The sequence below is a fragment of the Vulpes lagopus genome, chromosome 9 (assembly GCF_018345385.1).
Source record: "Vulpes lagopus strain Blue_001 chromosome 9, ASM1834538v1, whole genome shotgun sequence".
In the NCBI taxonomy this organism is placed as follows: domain Eukaryota; kingdom Metazoa; phylum Chordata; class Mammalia; order Carnivora; family Canidae; genus Vulpes; species Vulpes lagopus.
The window spans coordinates 50,579,307-50,597,840 of NC_054832.1; the positions used below are offsets into that span (position 1 = coordinate 50,579,307).

The 18,534-nt window shown below is 33.5% G+C and overlaps 1 pseudogene; it reads left to right on the forward strand.

The window, feature by feature from the left end:
• Positions 1–2,552: 2,552 nt before the first annotated feature.
• Positions 2,553–18,534, forward strand: part of LOC121498596 — a 45,234-nt pseudogene continuing 29,252 nt past the window's right edge.

The following is an 18,534-nucleotide window of genomic DNA, read 5'->3' on the forward strand; positions in this document are numbered from 1 at the left end:
CTCTAAAGCTCTGTAACAACTTACTGTCTTCTTTTGAACAATATTTCTGAATGGACATAGACATTGGAGAAAAATTACTCTGCAACAACTGACATGTGGCTCGCGTGGAAAAGATGTGTATATCAATGTCTTCAGTTTTTAGGAATAATTGTTCCCATGGAGGTCAGAGAATAAGGAATGTACAAACAATTTCACCACTGTTGTTCATTAAATTTTATCTCACAAACACATCTAGGTGTGCTTTCACATTTTAATACAGTGCAACTAATTTTGCCTTCTGAGGACCTTCTGAATCAGCTATCTCCTTTTTTAATTCTAGAAGCTCTATTACATTATAGTTTTTAGAAATTTTATGGCTCCTTTATTTTTTCTAAGTATTTTTGTATTACTTTGAGAGCAGCTACTGTTAAGACATCATATTTATCCAGGAATGTTTATATTTGACATTTACTTCACTGAACAGTAATTAAATAAACCAATAAATTTGTTCTGTTTTGACACTGCCTCATTGATTTGCACTAACTAGATAACTTTGAATGCAAAGTTTTAGCCTTTGTCATATTAAAGACTCTTTAAAAACTCAAAAATATCTCCTCTGATTCCCTTGCACAGTGAAATACAGTAGCAAATATAGTTATTATAAATATATTAATATATACTTTTAATCAACAACTCAATAGCAGCCTGCTGTGCTAATTATTTTTGGTACATGAAGACTGATTGCATTTTCCTAATTAAACATTTTTTCTTAGTATTTTGTACATTTACATATTCACTGAATCATGTCAAGTATTACTAGAATTTACTTTGCTGCTTCTAAAATTTAGAAATAAAATAAAATATATTATTTTTCTTCCCATAATAATCGGTAAATAAAGGATACTAGAAAATACAAATACTGGACACATCATGTGATATATAGATCTGCTTCAAATATTATAAAGTCATTTCAAATTTTATTTATGCCTTAATTTTAAGAGGTTGCAAAAGAAATAACTTACATGATTCAGGTAAGACATAAATATATGAGAACAAACCCTTTTTTAGTTTTTTATAATCAATTTAACAAACATTCTTGAAAATATCATTTGTCTGGTTGTTAAGAATTCAAAGACTGGCTCTACTAGCTGTACTATATAAGATACAAAGTAGGAGAAGCCTAAGTTTGCATGAGAAAGAAGCAAAAGTATCCCAAAGGATTATTTCAATGCTTATGGACCAAGGCTTGAAAGACAAGAAGGATTTCATCATGATAAAAAATGGTGGATTACGAAAGGTTATTTTAAGATAGAATAAATTTTGTGCATTCAGCAAGCAAAGGAATAAGTAACTGCAGAAAATTTCTGGCATCTCAGATATTTTATTTCGACTGAAATACTTGAAAAGCTAAGAAATAGGAGTTGTAAGAGGTAAGAAAGATACAATTTTGACACCAGGCCATAAATATCCTTACATCTCAATCAAAGAAGTTTAAGTTATTACACTATGCATAATGAAAAGGAAGTACGGAAAAACTTTGATTTGGTGATTATCACCATAAGAAAAATTACACCATGTGTAATGTAAAAGAAATACAGAAAGGGAGGGAAGAGCATATGGGGAAGAACAGATAGGAACAAGGTAAGCAGGACAAATATTTTTATAAAATTACTGAAGAGAGTATGCTTTCCCCATTGTGTATTCTTAGTGCCATTACTAACAAATAGACTCTATATGTTTTGGTTTATTTCTGGGCTCTGATTGGTTTCATTGATCTCTATATCTGTTTTTACGTCAGTACCATACTCTTAAGGAGGCTGTATCTTCATGAATACTATCTTCTTTATTTGTAGTGAGTCTTCTCAATACATTTAATATTGAAAATAATAGTTTTAAATTTTCTTCTAGAATTGCAAAATATGGGACACCTCAGTGGCTTAGAGGTTAAGTGCCTGCCTTCGGCCCAGGGCATGATCCTGGAGTCTCAGGATGGAGTCCCACATCAGGCTCCCTGCATGGAGTCTGCTTCTCCCTCTGCCTGTGTCACAGCCTCTCTGGTGTGTGTGTCTCTCATGAATAAATAAATAAAATTAAAAAAATAGAATTGCAAAATATCCTTCCTACAGAGAGGAAAAATGTACATACACACATAAAGAATTTACATGCTTGAGCCAATGAGGTCTATTATATTCATTCAAATTTGTGTTCTGCTCAAGATAATTCCTTCTAGAGACATGGTGCTTTTAGATTGGCTCTAAGAGCAGCCAGTATTTCCTTTTTCTTATTTGTCAGTCATTCTTACTGCATCAGATTTCACTTATAGATGTTTTCAAACCACTGAGTCTACCTTTGTCTTTCCCAATACGGCATGGTTAGTTATTGACATCTCTAGGAAGAAAGAAGAAGGTAACTGCAATGGAAAATCTTATAGAGATCAAAAAGTGTAAATATGTAGAAGATGACACATATTTGGATATATTTACACATTAGTAAGAGCACTGACTTTGGAGGACAGACTTTTGTCCTTTTTTGTTCCTATTCACCAGAAAGTTCACAACTGAAAGAAGCCATATATGGGTGCTGAATTCGGTAAGGGCTTCAGCCAGAGTTCACACCTTATTCAATATCAGATAATCCACACTGGTGAAAGGCCATATATGTGCAGTGAGTGTGGGAAGGCCTTCAGTCAGCATTCAGTCCTCATCCAGCACCAGAGGATCCACACCCTCATGAAGCCCTATGACTGCTCTGCATGTGGGAAAGCTTTCAGCCAGCTGTCAAATTTCGTCAAACACCAGCTGATCCACACCAGGAAGTAAAACAGAATATAGCTCCATTCTGACTCCTCTGGCCATGTCCCAGCCTCACTCACCTCCCAGACTTGAAGCCAGGTTCACTTGCTGACCTCTACCCCCACATCCCACTGTCCACAGAACCCCGACTTTCCTTCCCCTACCATCACTCTTGCCTCTTGTGACCCCTTGTTTCTTGTTTGTTTTGCTTGAACATTTTGTTATCATACCGCCACAATTGTTAGGAGGGAAAAGATGAAAGAAACCGCATATTCATGAATAGAATTTATTACTATAATCAAACAGTACCAAAAAAGTAAACTGACATTTGGTTCGGGAAAAAAAAAAAAAATTGCTCCTATTGACCAGTCCCTGTGTATCCTGAATCAAATCACTTAACAGAACTCAGACTCAATTGCCTCTTATATGAAATAAGAGCATTCAATATGTCTGCCTTCAAAACAAGAAGAGACTTTATTCCTTTTCATAAAGTTTGAGTAGACACAGGACACAATAACAAAGATGTTATATTAAATGTGGAAAGTACTAAGCTTTTACTAATTACTGAATAAATATAACATCATTTATTTTAATCCTAGAGTATCAATATCTGACTATTCAATAGAAAATCTTCAGAGAGTAAGAAATCAAGGGTAAATTTTGTAATCTTTATAATATAAAAATAATATACATTCAGGATGCCTGGGTGGCTCAGTGGTTGGAAGTCTGCCTTTGGCTCAGGGCATGATCCCAGGATCCAGGACAGAGTCTTGCACCTGGCTCTCTGGGAGGAGCCTGCTTCTCCCTCTGCCTATGTCTCTACCTCTCTCTCTCTCTCTCTCTCTCTCTCTCTGTGTGTGTGTGTGTGTGTGTGTGTCTCATGAATAAATAAATAAATCTTAAGAAGAATAGTATACATTCATAAGAGTAGACCACAAAGGTAAGCAGATCTGTTTTAGTACAAAGTAAACACCTGGGTAAGCACATCACAAGAGAACATCACCGACAACCTTAATATCTCCCTCAGGTTTTCTCCCAATGACTGATCTCCCTAGCAAAAATACTACCTACTTTAATTTTTATACCAATTATTTTTTTTTCTCTTTCCTGACGACTTATCCATGTAAGTTTGCATCATTAAGCAGTATATTTGTCTTGTTATTTTTTGTAAAATATATTCCTATAGTATGCGTTGTTTTTCACCTGGCTTTTTTTGTTGTTGTATTCTCCCCAATTATTTTTACTTCTGGATCGTATTCCATTTGAGGACACCACACAATCCTTAAACATTTTGCTAGTTTTAAAAATTTGGGTTGTTTCCAGTTTGTGCATATTAGAATAATGTTTCCATGAACCTTATTTAAATATTTTCTCAGTTGCATTTGTATGCATTTGTTAGTATATATGTAGGGATACATTGTTAAGTTATAAGGATGTATGTATTTCTAAGGTCAACACAAAATTCCTATTGTACAGAGTGATTAATATATACTCCATATAGCAGTATGTGAGGATTACTATTTTTTTACATTCTATCCAACACTTAGTACTCTCTCTCTCCTCCTCCTTCTTCCCTCTTTCCTTCCTTTCTTCCTTCCTTCCTTCCTTCCTTTTCTTTTTCTTTCTTCTTTCTTTCTGGCCTTTAAGGAGTAGTAAAGGTTTGGTATCACATCAAGGCTTTTAATTTGCATTTTTACTTAATGAATAAAGATAATTAACACGTCTGTGTGCCTTCTTTTTTTACATGTCTGAGGCTTTCAACTATTTTTCTATTTTGGTTTCTCTTATTGCTTGTAGAGCTTTTCAAATATATTCTTTAGATACGGGAGTTTTCTGTCACTTTTGGTGCAAATATTCTCCCATTATGTGACTTTCAAATTTTCATAACATGCTTTTTTCATTTAAGTATCATTTGATGAACTGGAATTCTTTTTAGCATGTTCATTTTGTTATATTGTTCTGTATAAATGACTCTTTTTGGTAACCTCTTTTAAAAAACTTTCCCTACCTAGATATTTTCCCATATTATTTCTAAAACTGCCTTTTACTTTTTTTTTCATTTTCAGAACTACAATTCACTTGGGATTGACCTCTGTGTGTGGTGTAAGGTAGGAGACATGGTTTTCCCCTTCTCTGATATGAATGAGCTTGTTGTTAATTATTGAAAACACTGACTTTTCCCATCATTCTTTAAATCCAACTTTTTCTCATCAAATCTCCATATAGTCTAATCCTTATTATTTTTAAATAGTTACTTTCTAAATTTTGTGGAAATACCAATATTTATTCCATTCCTCTCATCTTGATAGTTAGATTAACTTAGAACTATTTTGATCAGTAACCACCATCAAAAATAACATTTTTGGGGGTGACTGGGTGGCTCAGTCAGTTAAGCATTTTGACTCTTTTTTTAAGATTATTTATTTATGTATGTATGTATGTATTTACTTATTTATTAATGAGAGAGAGAGAGAGAGAGAGGCAGAGACACCGGCAGAGAGAGAAGCAGGCTCCATGCAGGGAGCCCCACGTGGAACTTGATTGTGGGTCTGCAGGATCAGGCCCTGGGCTGAAGGTGGCGCTAAACCGCTGAGCTACCCGAGCTGCCCAGCATCTGACTCTTAATTTCAGCTCAGGTCATGCGCTCAGGGTTGTGAACCTACCCTTGTGTCAGGATCCTTACCAAGCTTAAGATTCTCTCTCTCTCTCTCTCTTCTGCTTCTCCCCCTTCCCTCCCTCTCTAAAAAAATTTAAAAATTAAAAAAAAATTGTCAATGTATAGTAATCTGTAAAATAATCTATTTATATAAAGTATATTCTTAGATCAAAACATACTCTCATCTTGCATTTAATGTGTATCAAATCATTTCAATTTTTATTCACTTATATTTCCATTTATACAGTAATAATGTATATACTGCCATCACTTTTTTCATTTCCTTATGTTCATTGGATTTTTGTTTGACTATTTTTGCCCATTTCGAAGTTAAACATATCATTCCTCAATTTGCACTTCACCAACTTCTAGTAAGCTTGAAACAACCTTCAGATTACTATTCACCTATATTCAGTATTCTTTTTTTACTATATTTACTATTTTCTCATTATAAGATATTATATAATCTATTTTTCTTACTTCAGGGACTTCATGTATATTAGGACTATTAAGCTTTTATATGTATATAAATTGCAAACACTATTTTAGTAAATTGCTTGCAAAAATGGTCCCATTCCCTCACCACTTTCTCTTGCAATCTGCATTCCTTGCAATCTAATTTATAGTTTCTCCATTAATAAATTCAGTCTATTTTCCATCCTTTGTATTTGGATTCACTTTGCAACTTATTTTGGCCAATAAAGCAAATTAGAAATAATGCCAGTTTTGAACCTAAGCTTCAAGAAGCCTCACACACTACAGTTTATTCTTCTAGAAATCACTAGGTAAACAAACCCAAACTGACCTACTGGGTGAAGTGGTCCAATTACCTTTGTTGCTTCAGCCAACAACCCATTTACGAACATATGAATGGTGCCTACCAGGACCACCCAGCACCTGGCCCACCCACTATTTTACCACAGGTACATAAGCAGGTCTAGTCAAGGTCAGTTAAGCCTGACTCAGTTCAGCAGAACGGCCAGACAACCAAAGAATCAGGAGTTATAATAAGTGTTTTCAACTTTTTTTTGAGGACACTGATTTCAGTTGTTTTGTTATGCAGATATGGATAATTGATTAAATTTTTAATCTTTTGACTTTTATTACATTTTATGACTATATTCAAATCTTGGTACCTATAATATATATCCTGTGTAATTTGATCAAGTATCAGCACCATTATATTTTCAATAAAATTACTTTGCTTTGTTCTTTTTTTTAAGATAGCACAGAAACCATACATTATCCTTGTATCTCAGATCAATGGACATGAGATTTGATTCAGCCTAGAGTTCTTCATAGATTGTGCCAAAGTATGAATTCTTTGCTCAAGGTAACATGGGTCTTGTGTAAGAAAAGGCAAACCAGATCCCATTAGAAAAAAAAAGGGGGGGGGATTCCTGGGTGGCCCAGCAGTTTAGCGCCGCCTTCGGCCCAGGGTGTGATCCTGGAGACCTGGGATCGAGTCCCACGTCGGGCTCCCTGCATGGAGCCTGCTTCTCCCTCTGCCTGTGTCTCTGACTCTCTCTCTCTCTCTGTGTCTCTTATGAATAAATAAATAAATAAGTCGAAAAAAAAAAAAGACTTAAAATATCAGGAAGACTAAACAGAAATACCCAACATCAAAGGATAAATATCAGGATTAAATCTCCTATTTATTCATTCATTCAACACATATTTATTTTATTAATTATATAATACAGTAGCAATTACTAAAATCTGTCCTACATTCTGACGAAAGTAATATGAAGATAGTAAAATAGTTACTATATATATTTATATATAATTATATAATATATGTATATACTATGTGTACACACACATACAGGTAATTAAAAATGTTGAGAGGGGATCCCTGGATGGCTCAGCGGTTTGGTGCCTGCCTTCAGCCCAGGGCATGGCCCTGGAGTCTCGGGATCGAGTCCCGCATTGGGCTCCCTGCATGGGGCAGGCTTCTCCTTCTGCCTGTGCCTCTGCCTCTCTCTCTCTCTCTCTCTCTCTCTCTCTTTGAATGAATAAATAAATAAAATCTTTAAAATAAATAAATAAATAAAAATGTTGAGAGAACAAGAGATGTGCATATCCATAAGAAGCAAATACTAGGAAGAGGAAAAAAAATAGCATGTTTAAAGGCCAGGATGCAGAATATGCTCGGAATGTTAAAGGAACATAGGCAGACAAATGTATTTCGAAAAGAAAGTCAGAATGAATTCATACGTAATGAGATCAGAGCAGTGGATAAAATCAAATTCTATAGGCTATCTAATCCTTTCTACTGATTTTGACTTTTACTCTATATAGAAATCCATTTAAGTAGAGTATATAAATTATATAATCAAGTTAAATATTAAGAGAATCATTTGGACTGGCACAAGAATAAGGATGAAAGCAGAAAGAAAAATTATGAAACTATTAGAAAAATTCTATTAGATGATGAAATCTCAGAATAGAATTATAGAAATATATATTATGAAAAGTGGCAAGATTCTCAGTAAATTTTGAACATAAATTTAGCAGAATTTTCTTTCAACTGGCTGTGCAAGAAAGAAACTAAAAACGACTCTAAAACTTTTGAGACTCATAAAAAGAGAAGATTGTATTGAGGCTAGAGAGATAGGCAGAGGAGTAGGATTTGGTAGAAGTAGAAACTTGGCTCTGGAGATATTAAGTTTAAAAGCTAAACTCTTGGAATACATGAGATGATAATTAGGGAGTTGTATAGATGTGTCTGGATTTCAGGGTAAAAAGTCTGGTTAAAGACATATTTGGGAGCTGTTAGCACACTGACAGCTCTTATGGCTTTCTTAAGCCATAAGAATGAATGATAAGATAGGTGGAGATGAGGAGAACTCCAGGAGTAGGTCTTGTGGCAGTCCAATATGAATATATCAGAGAGGCAGTAACTAAAACTGAGAGACTAACCATTGAATTAAAACAGAACCAATTGAACATGGTGTTCTGGAAGTTAAGGAAGTAAAGTATTTCATAATGGAGAACATGATCAATGGTCCCATGCTTCTAATAGGTCAAGCAAATGAGGACTAAGAAATGATCAGTAGATTTGACAACTTGGAAGTCAGTTGGCACCCTAAGAAGAACATATTTTCTGAATATCTAAGTGTAGTGGTTTCAAGAATAACGGGAAGCCTTCTTCAGTGGACATCACCAGAGGAGGAAATTGTTCTGGTGAATCTTCCTGCAAAGTTGTCCTGAGAAACATATAGATGGTTATAGATGGAATGTGTAATCATGAGATTTTTTATATTAGAGATAAGATAGCATGTTCTATGCTGATGGAAATGATACAACAGATAATTAATTGGAACAATTGTTTGAGCCATATCTTTAGGGAGATGAACGTTGTAGAAGCTAGTCTACCATATGACAGTCTGGTGATACATAAGAAAAGGGAATTCATCCAAAGTAACAGACAAGAGTATATTATATAATGAGAAGAACTGAATATGACAGAGTTACTGAGAATAGAGAGAGAGAGAGAATGGAGTAGGGAATGCATAGAATTCCTGGGAAGGACATTTAGTAGTAAGGCTTTTTCTAGTGTGGTTGAGCAGGGGCAGCATAGGCAGAGAGCTAAATTGAACGAAGTTGGTATTTTTGCCATTTGAAGGACAGAGGCAATAAGAAATGAAGAAATTTATAAGGCATACTAGGGAATGATTATAAGCATGGACAAGGAAATACATTCTGCATGAAGTAGGAAATGAAGATATGTGGTGGGGAGAAAGCAGTTAGAACAATGAGCAGTAGGTGCTCCTAGCAGCTCAGATGGGGGTGAAAAACTGTAGCAGTTAGGGTAACAGAGGGGCCTGGAAGGTAAAAAGACAACAGAAATCAGGGATGGTAGCAATTGAATTTTTAGGTATCAGTTTATTGGTACAAGACAAATGATTGGTGTGGGAGGCTAAAGTAAGTTATAGGACAAGATCTTTGGAGAAGATTTTGAAGTCCAGGGTATTGAAAAAAATATATATATATACACACATATATATTAAATATTATATACACATCTATTTATATACATATATATTATGTATATATAAGACTTTGAAATTCAGGCTATCAGAAAAAATATATATCATAACATATATAATATACGCATGTAAAGTATATAACATACATATATAAAATACATAATATAGAGTGGAAAAAAATATATATAGTAGAAACATCTATAGCGAACTGAATGTAAAAATCTTTAAGAAATAAGCTCAGATAATCTGGCTCTATGAATGACTGGAATCAGGAAGTAAAGTCTTGACAAAATGGCTTCTGATTTTTAAGAGTTTATTTTATAACAGACCCTAAATACTAAAATATACTATTGGTATACACAATGGGAAAAGAAATAAAATAACAAAATTAAAAATAAAAATAGTGGGCACTTTAAAGGCATCTTGAAATGATAACCAATAACTACCCTGAGGAAACACATTTTTTCTCTAGAACATGAGAGGTAAAAGTAGACAAGAATAAATACTATAAATTTTTAAGTTAAGAAAAAAACACAAAATTCTCTCGAAAAGAATTGAAGAATAGGAAGAAAAAAATTAAATGTATGAAAGATAATCTCTTGATCAGAATGCAGCAACTGCTTTGCTGTTTAGGATTAAATGCAGGGCTTCTATAACTGAGTATTTTTTAATTGCCAAGTAAAACTTCTGTTGTTTTTGACAGACTCAAGAGAAATGAAAGGACATATATTACCACAAAGCTTCTTCAAAGTGTTCAAATACACTTTCTGATTTCTATATAAAGTTTTGTTAAATACATAAAATTATTTTAAGAACTATAATCAATGTAATTTATTAATGTAATTGCTATAGTCAGCGCCTAATAATAGAAAAACAATAAACAGCTAATGTATATGTATATATCTCATTATTATACTTGCTGCTTATTTTTTTTCTAGATGCTACCACTGCCTAACTTCTTCAAAATTTATCTCCAGGCTTTCATTCCTCACTTTGTATTTGTAAAATCTCAGCTCTTAAAACGTTTTTGAACAGCCATAGCATTTATAATATTTTATGGATAGCTTTATGGAAAAACTGAGCAATAGGGATTTGTTATGAATAATTTATATGTAATGATTTCCAAAACGAAGCTATAAAACATAAACTAAAAATAAAATGGGTTTGTGTGGCCTAAGGTAAGACAAAAAAAAATATTTAAACAGAAAACTTGTAAGCTACTTAAAGTTATGTAAAACTGTAAAAATATACACTTTTTTCTGGAAGCTGTTTATGACTTTACCATAACAACACGAGTACACATTTTCCTATAATATAATATTACTGAAATTTGATTCGGTTTTGCATTAAACATATTACAAATAATAGGAAAAGAAGATTAATTGATTGAGGACAATCTTCTGCCCTATAGTCTTTAAATCTCTGGGGGATTCAAAGTACTGGAAGTTCCATACTGCTAGCAAAATGGAATCAGTATGTATAACTGTAAAAATAATCTTAGAAATAAATGAAGCCTCTTACTCTAATAAACATGCTCGAGGAAGTAGCCCTGAAAAATAAAGTTTCCTGCTTGAAGCAAATGCACCGTGAGAAATGGAACTCTTAATCTCTGGTTGTTTCATACTTGGCCAGAAGCTAAGGGCTGCAATAGACAAATTGGGTAACTTCTTGTTTTATGTTTGCTCCTTCATGTTGGAGAGACTAAAAGGCAGCAACGGCTATCTATGTAATAATTCTACTGCATAATAAACTTTCTTTAATTTAAAAATTATAGTAATGTTAATAAACTGCAACCAAGTGATTTTGTTTACTCAGCATGATACCATCCCTTCGCTATTGAACTGAAGATAGAATATTTGCTGTGATTTTTATGGTGATTTCATAATAAATATAATAACAATAACAGGGCAAATATTTATTAAGAATCCAGCATATGGCAGGTGCTGGCTTGTAGGTGATAGATCATTATCTCTCATCCTCATCATAACCCCATGCAGTAGATTGCGTTATTAGCTATCTTTAACTAATGTAGACACTGAGATTCAAAAACCTGGAAATTTTAAGTAAATTGTTATCATATAGCTAATAATTTCTGAATATTACAACTAAAATCTGGTAACATAACAATCCAAGTCTGAAACTATGTTAATCACAATTATGTCACTCTGATAGACTGATCAGATCATTAAAAAAAACTTTTTCCTATATGATTTCTGACTGTATGATAAGCTCTCATCTTTGTAATTAATGTAAGTTACTCCATACTGCTCCCAAAGCGGAAAGCTGCTTCTTACAATAAAATATTTGATAGTTATCTTCAGTAACATGAGACATAGAATTAGTTCCCTAAGCCCCTCTGCTTCCTCTGTGTAAGTTTTTATTTCTATCTCAGAAAAACATCTAAGTACTTTACAAAACCAGTCCTACCTTTAGCCTACTTAACTTACCTGGAAAATGGGACATGAGTTCGTTATTTACTTTATAACCCTCTTGACTACTTCCTTAAATTAGTTTTACAGAATATTTTCTCTAAAGTATTTGATGGGGGACACCTGGGTGGCTCAACAATTAAGCATCTGCCTTTGGCTCAGCACGTGATCCTGGAGTCCGGGCATTAAGTCCCACATCGGGCTCCCTGCATGGAGCCTATTTTTCCTCTGCCTATGTCTCTGCCTCTCTCTCTCTCTGTTTCTCATGAATAAATAAATAAATAATTTAAAAAGTAACCTACAATTAAAAAAAATAAAAGTGGGATCCCTGGGTGGCGCAGCGGTTTGGCGCCTGCCTTTGGCCCAGGGCGCGATCCTGGAGACCCGGGATCGAATCCCATATCAGGCTCCCGGTGCTGGAGCCTGCTTCTCCTTCTGCCTGTGTCTCTGCCTCTCTCTCTCTCTGTGACTATCATAAATAAATAAAAAAAATTTTAAAAAAAAATAAAATAAAAGTATTTGATGCTTTAATCATAGTTCTAAGATTTCATAAGAAAATTCATATTTCTGATTCTTTCAACAAATATTCAGTAATTGCTGTTGTGGAGCTACTTACTCTGGGGTTAGTACTAAAAGTGCTAGTACCACAATTCTCTTTTTACCCTAGCCTCCAGATTACCAAATAGTGGATTTATCATCTTAACGAGCAACCAATTTTATGGCTAAGTCCATTGCACACTTCCCGGTAGCCTTTGACATTGTGGACTACTCACTCCTTAAAAAAAATTTTCATCCTTTGAATCCATGTCCTATATTCCCCTCATTTTTCATTTGCCTGATACTTCAAAATATCTTTTCTGACTGCTCTTTCTCTATGTAATATTTTTTCAGGACTTAAATCTAGACATTCCTTCCTTCTGATACTAAATAAGATGTATCATCTACTGTCTTGAAATAAATTATTTATATACTGTAATGTGCTAAATCGGTATCTGCTTCCCAGAACTCTGTTGAGTTCCAAATCAGGTTCCTCCTGGACATCTTCATTTGATGTACACAGAATGAATCAAATCCAATGTGCTAAAAAAGTGAACTAATCAACACCTCCTACCCCCAAAATAATTTTTCTCCTTTCAGGATATGACCTCATTCTTTGCCCAAACCAATTCCATATCCTTTTTCTCTCATTCTCCATAGGCTATTCCATCACCATGCTCCCTTGAGTCCACCACTCAACATATCACCAATCTCCTTACTAATGTTTCTTTCCCTAAAATTATCATAAATTCCTAATTTCCTAATTCTTGCTCTATACAGCATACACACACACACACACACACACACACACACACACTCACACACCTTACATTTGACATTTCTGTCCTGGTATATTACCTCTGGTTCTTCCAATGATTCCCATTGTCACTTTGCCTAAGCTTCTTCCTTGGCATGGAGCACCCATTCTCGTCACTCTTCTAATACTTCCTACCTCTGTCTTTGCCCTTTATGTTACTTTCATTCATCATCTTCAGTCTACAGATCAGAATTTCTTCCCACGGAAAACATTCCTTGATATTTGAATACTGAATTAGGTGACCCTCTCCTGTTCTGATGTAAATTTCTATTTCATATCATTGCCTATCAGAGACACTATAATTGCCCTTTTAGTTGTTATTATTCCTTGGCAATCCCATGTCTCTTAAGGCAAATAGAATAATTTGCCATTGCAGCTTCGGGCTTTAACATAGCCAATTTTTTCAAAATGAGTTTCAAAATTAAAAAAATTACAAAAATAAATTAGTCTCTTTAAACAGTTCACAGGTACACAGATTCTAATTTAAAACAGTCATAAAACAACACTGAAATTAATGTGAGAATTTAATTTTTTCTCTACTGAATTTTAACTATGAACTTTTTATATGTGAATTTAACCCATCTCGGAAGTTTTTCTTTAAAAAAATATCAGATTACAAAGTCCTTGTTTCCTTAATGCTAATGTCTTTCTTTGGGTTTTTAAAGATCCTGTTATTTTAGTGACTTCTCATTTCAGAAAACCGTGCTTATTTCCAGCAATACACATTTCACTAGTTTGCTTATTATCCACTTAATCCTTACATTTTCTTTATGAGAATTAATATTTACTTTTGATTACTTACCACATATACACATTGTTATTTTTTAATTATCTTTATAATTTCTGATCACTTCTCAGTAATGATTTGAGATACGATTTTAGATAAGACATGCTGTATTGACTTTTAAGACAGGGGATGCTCATTAAAGATAGTTTTGTGTCAAATATTTAGCAGAAATCCTTTTTTAATGAGTAAAAGAATGTCACACTTCTCTTTTTGTAAAATAAACACAAATATCTGTGAATATCTCACATTAAATAAAAATTTCTTTACAGCCTGGATTTAAATATTTCCAGGTCATAAAAAAAAATGGAAGTGTTGTTATAAACATTTCCAGAATAGTATTTCACAAATGCTTGTGGTTATTTATAGTGTTAATCGAACACGACATAGAATGAACAGTAAAATTGATAGCAATAAAAAAGGAGTGTTTTATTTCTGATATATGAAAAACAAGGGTAACACAAAGGCTCTCCTAAGGACACACTATTGTGAATATCTCTAATCTAAAAACCTGTAGGTAGCAAATACAGTACTCATCCCATCTATTGTTATTAGCAGTATCTGCAGTTGGAGATATTGTAGTTCAGTTTTAAAAGATTATGTAGAAAAAGAAGATTCACAATTGCATGAACATAAAATTTCAACCCTCTCTTTAAAAACTTAAGTAGCTACTCCTATGAGAGGTCAAAATTTTATTTTTGAGCATTTTTAATACTTTATAAACTCAGCTGGAGCTCAAGGGAGAAAAAAAGGTTTTCACAGGCATCAATTATAAAGTAAGAATATTGCAATGGAAAGGGTGATTTTTAAAAGTCTAATACACCTGGGATGCTGTGTTTACTCTTCCACAAACCAGTTGTGTGACCTTCATCAAATTATACAACTTCACTGAACCTCCATTTCCTCTAATATAAAATAAGAGTATATTACCTACCTCCATGGTAATGTGAGAATTTAACTAGATAATACCTATGGATCAGATATCTTGCATGGGCACTATAATGAATCTATCTGGTTTTTTTTCTGCCCTCTTAATTACCTAGATTTAAAATTCAACATATATATGATTATTTTAACTTTTGGGAAAACCATTATAATTTACCTTTTATTAAGAATAAAATTATACTAATCATCAAATAAGACAGCTGATAAAATTGCTAATTACTTAGTGATCAGGGAGTATAAAAATAGTCTTATAACCATTTACTTTATTTTTCTCATTATTTTTGATACATATTTCTCAGTTCATGACACATTATCATAGTATGTTTTTAAAGGCATTCTCGTTTTATTTTTCCCTTTCCTTCTTAGTCCCTGATAGCAATCTCTCCCTTTCTAGAAGTATCCATTTTATTATGAGTTTATATATGTATAAGTTACATATGTAAATAAAATACAGAAATGTATATCTTTAAATTGTGTAGACATAATGCGTATAATGTGTGAATGTTCATAATGGATATGCATATACATGACACTCAAGTATAAAAATTTATGATCGTAGTGTGCATGTATATATTTAATTTACATAAATGTTTGCTGCTATGTTATGTAAGTCAAACTAATTGCTTCTTCTTTGCTTCCTCTCCCCCACTTATTCATCCATCCAATCATTTAATCACTTATTTATATCAGCAGAGACTTGGCAGATACTCATTTTATTCTTTGGATTGTAACCCAATACTATTGCCACTTATTTTTTACATATTTGGCCTTTGGGAGCTCACTAGATATAGTTGGCTCCTGTGTCCTTGTGAGTAATGCCATAATTATTTTTTTTTGTATTCCCTTACTTTCTGGTTTTAGAAGATGTTCAAGACTCATCTTGTTTTTTCTGTCTCAGCTCTTACCTACCCATTTCTCCAAGGAACTTCAATTCTATTTGTTAGAGAATTACATTTAGAAAAAAAGATCCAGGTGCTAGCATGCTTGCTATCATTAAGAAGCTGCTGTCTCTAAGTCTTCCCAGCAGATACGCCCAGGAAATCTATGTATATTTACTAACCCATCTATATACAAAACCCAGTATTGATTTCTCTATTCATTCTTAAGGATGCATACTGAAATATTATGAATTTATACAGATATGGCCAACTATAATCTATCACCAGAGTTCATTCAAGTTATCTTCCCTTTCTTGCTTTCTATTTCTTCCTCTGACAGTATAAAATCTTCTATCTTCTGTTATAACAAAATTATTAACTTATTTGTTCTTTTTTTTTTTTTACTATAGGAAGACTGGAGGGTAGAACAAGGAAAAAAATGTTTGTATTTTTAAAAATGGAATGTTTTAAAATTTTAAATACCAGATTATTTCATTCATATATACATATATATATGCACTTGTAGTTGATTTTATGTATGAGTCTTACAGTCTGTAAACTAGCTAACCTCACTTATTATTTCAAATGGATATTTTGTAGATTCCATAGTATTTTATTCAACTATCAGGTCAACTGAGAACAAAAGCAGTGCAAACAAAGAGAGATTAATTATCTCTTATGAATCTGAATGATTTTTTTTTCCTTTTGTCTTATTTGCACTGACTAGGGTTCCAGTGCAATGCTGAATAGAAGTGGTGAGAGCTAATATTCTTGTCTTGTCCCTGAGTTTAGGGAGAGGTATTAAAATCTATCGTCATTGAGTATTATAATAGCTATGATTTTGGCAAATGCTCCTTATCCTTATCAGGATATATTCTTTGGGGATTTTCATTAGGAATTAATGTTGCGGGACGCCTGGATAGCTCAGTGGATGAGCATCTGCCTTCAGCTCAGAGCATGTCCAGTCCGGGGATCCAGTCTCCTATTGGGCTTCTTGCAAGGAGCCACTTCTCCCTCTATGTATCTGCCTCTTTCTCTATTTCTCATGGATAAATAAATAAAATCTTTAAAAAAATTGATGTTAGTTTTTGTCAAATGCCTTTATGCATATATAGAGAGATAATCATATTATTTTTATTCTTTATGTTATGAATTACATTGATTTTTGAATATCAAAATAACTATATTCTCAGAATAAATTCTCCTTGGGCATGGTATTTTTTAAAATAAATATGTACATTTTATTTTGTTTGTTTCTTTTTGTTTTGTTTTGTTTTTCTTTCCAAGTTTTCATTTAAATTCCAGGTAGGTAACACACAGTGTAATATTAGTTTTGGATATAGAAGTCAGTGATTCAACACTTACATATACCCAGTGCTCATCACAAGTATACTCCTTAATCCCCATTACCTATTCCTACATATATTTTAGAAGTGCAATGATTTTGCTTCTATGTTCATATAGGTTTATTTTGTCATCATTTTTTAGTTTTGTAAAAAGGGTAGTGTTGACCTTATTGAGAGGCAAATTATTTTCTCCTTTTTAATTTTATGGACAATTGTGGGTACAACTGTACTGAATTCTTTTTTAAAAAAAGATTGTATTTATTTATTTGAGAGAGAGCAAGAGAGCACAGTTGGCAGGAGGTGCAAAGGGTGAGGGAGAAATAGATTCCCCACTGAGCAGAGAGCTTGATGCAGCTCTATCCCAAGATCCTGGGTTCATGATCTGAGCTGAAGGCAGACGCTTAACTAACTGAGCCACCCAGTACCCCAAACTGTGTTGAATTCTGTTATTATGTTTTAAAAGTTTGGTAGAATTTATCAGAGAAGCCATCTGGACATGGAATTTTATTTGTAGGAACGTATTTAAATAACCCTATTTCCTTAACAGCTATAGAGTTATGAAATTATATATTTTTTACAATAGCTTTATTGGGGTGCTTGAGTGGCTCAGTCAGTTGAGCTTCTGACTCTTGGTTTTGGCTCAAGTTGTGATCTCAAGGTTGTGGGATTGAGCCCCCATTGGGCTCTGTGCTCAGTGTGGAGCCAGCTTGAATTTCTTTCTCTTTACCCCTCCCCTCACTACATGCTTCCTCTTTCTCTAATAAATAAATCTTTAAAATATAATAAAATACCTTTATTAATATATGACATATAATAAGCTGTATATGTTACTATTGTATACTTTTATAAGTTACATATACACATATATTTGGGAAATATTCAACAAAATAATGAAGATATAACCCCAACAAGTTTCTTCATGCTGACAATGCTTTTGAAGCTCTCATCCCTACTGGTAGGAAATCCAAATCTTTTCTGAAGTGTCTCACACGTGTTGTTCCTTCCTGTATTAGATTGTTTAGACTTTGTATTATAGTTTACCATAAAACCTATAGAAATACTGGGAGACACTCTAAGAGAGTTCTGCAGGTTGCTTGTAATCTCTTTCCTATCCCCATCATGTAGCAGCAACTTTATTTTACCTTGATAATCCACTTTAATCATCCCAATCATCACTTTATCTTACTCTTCAGTCTTATTGGTCTAGGGTTCAACTGACTCAATATTGTCAAGTGTCAGTTTCAAATCCCTGTTCAATGTAACTCTTTTCATGCTTCCTTGTTGCAAGTACAGGAATCAAAAAGTTGAAAAATAGATAGACACAATGATCAGAGGTATCTCCTGCTTCCACATATTGATTCCTCTGACTACAAAAGAAA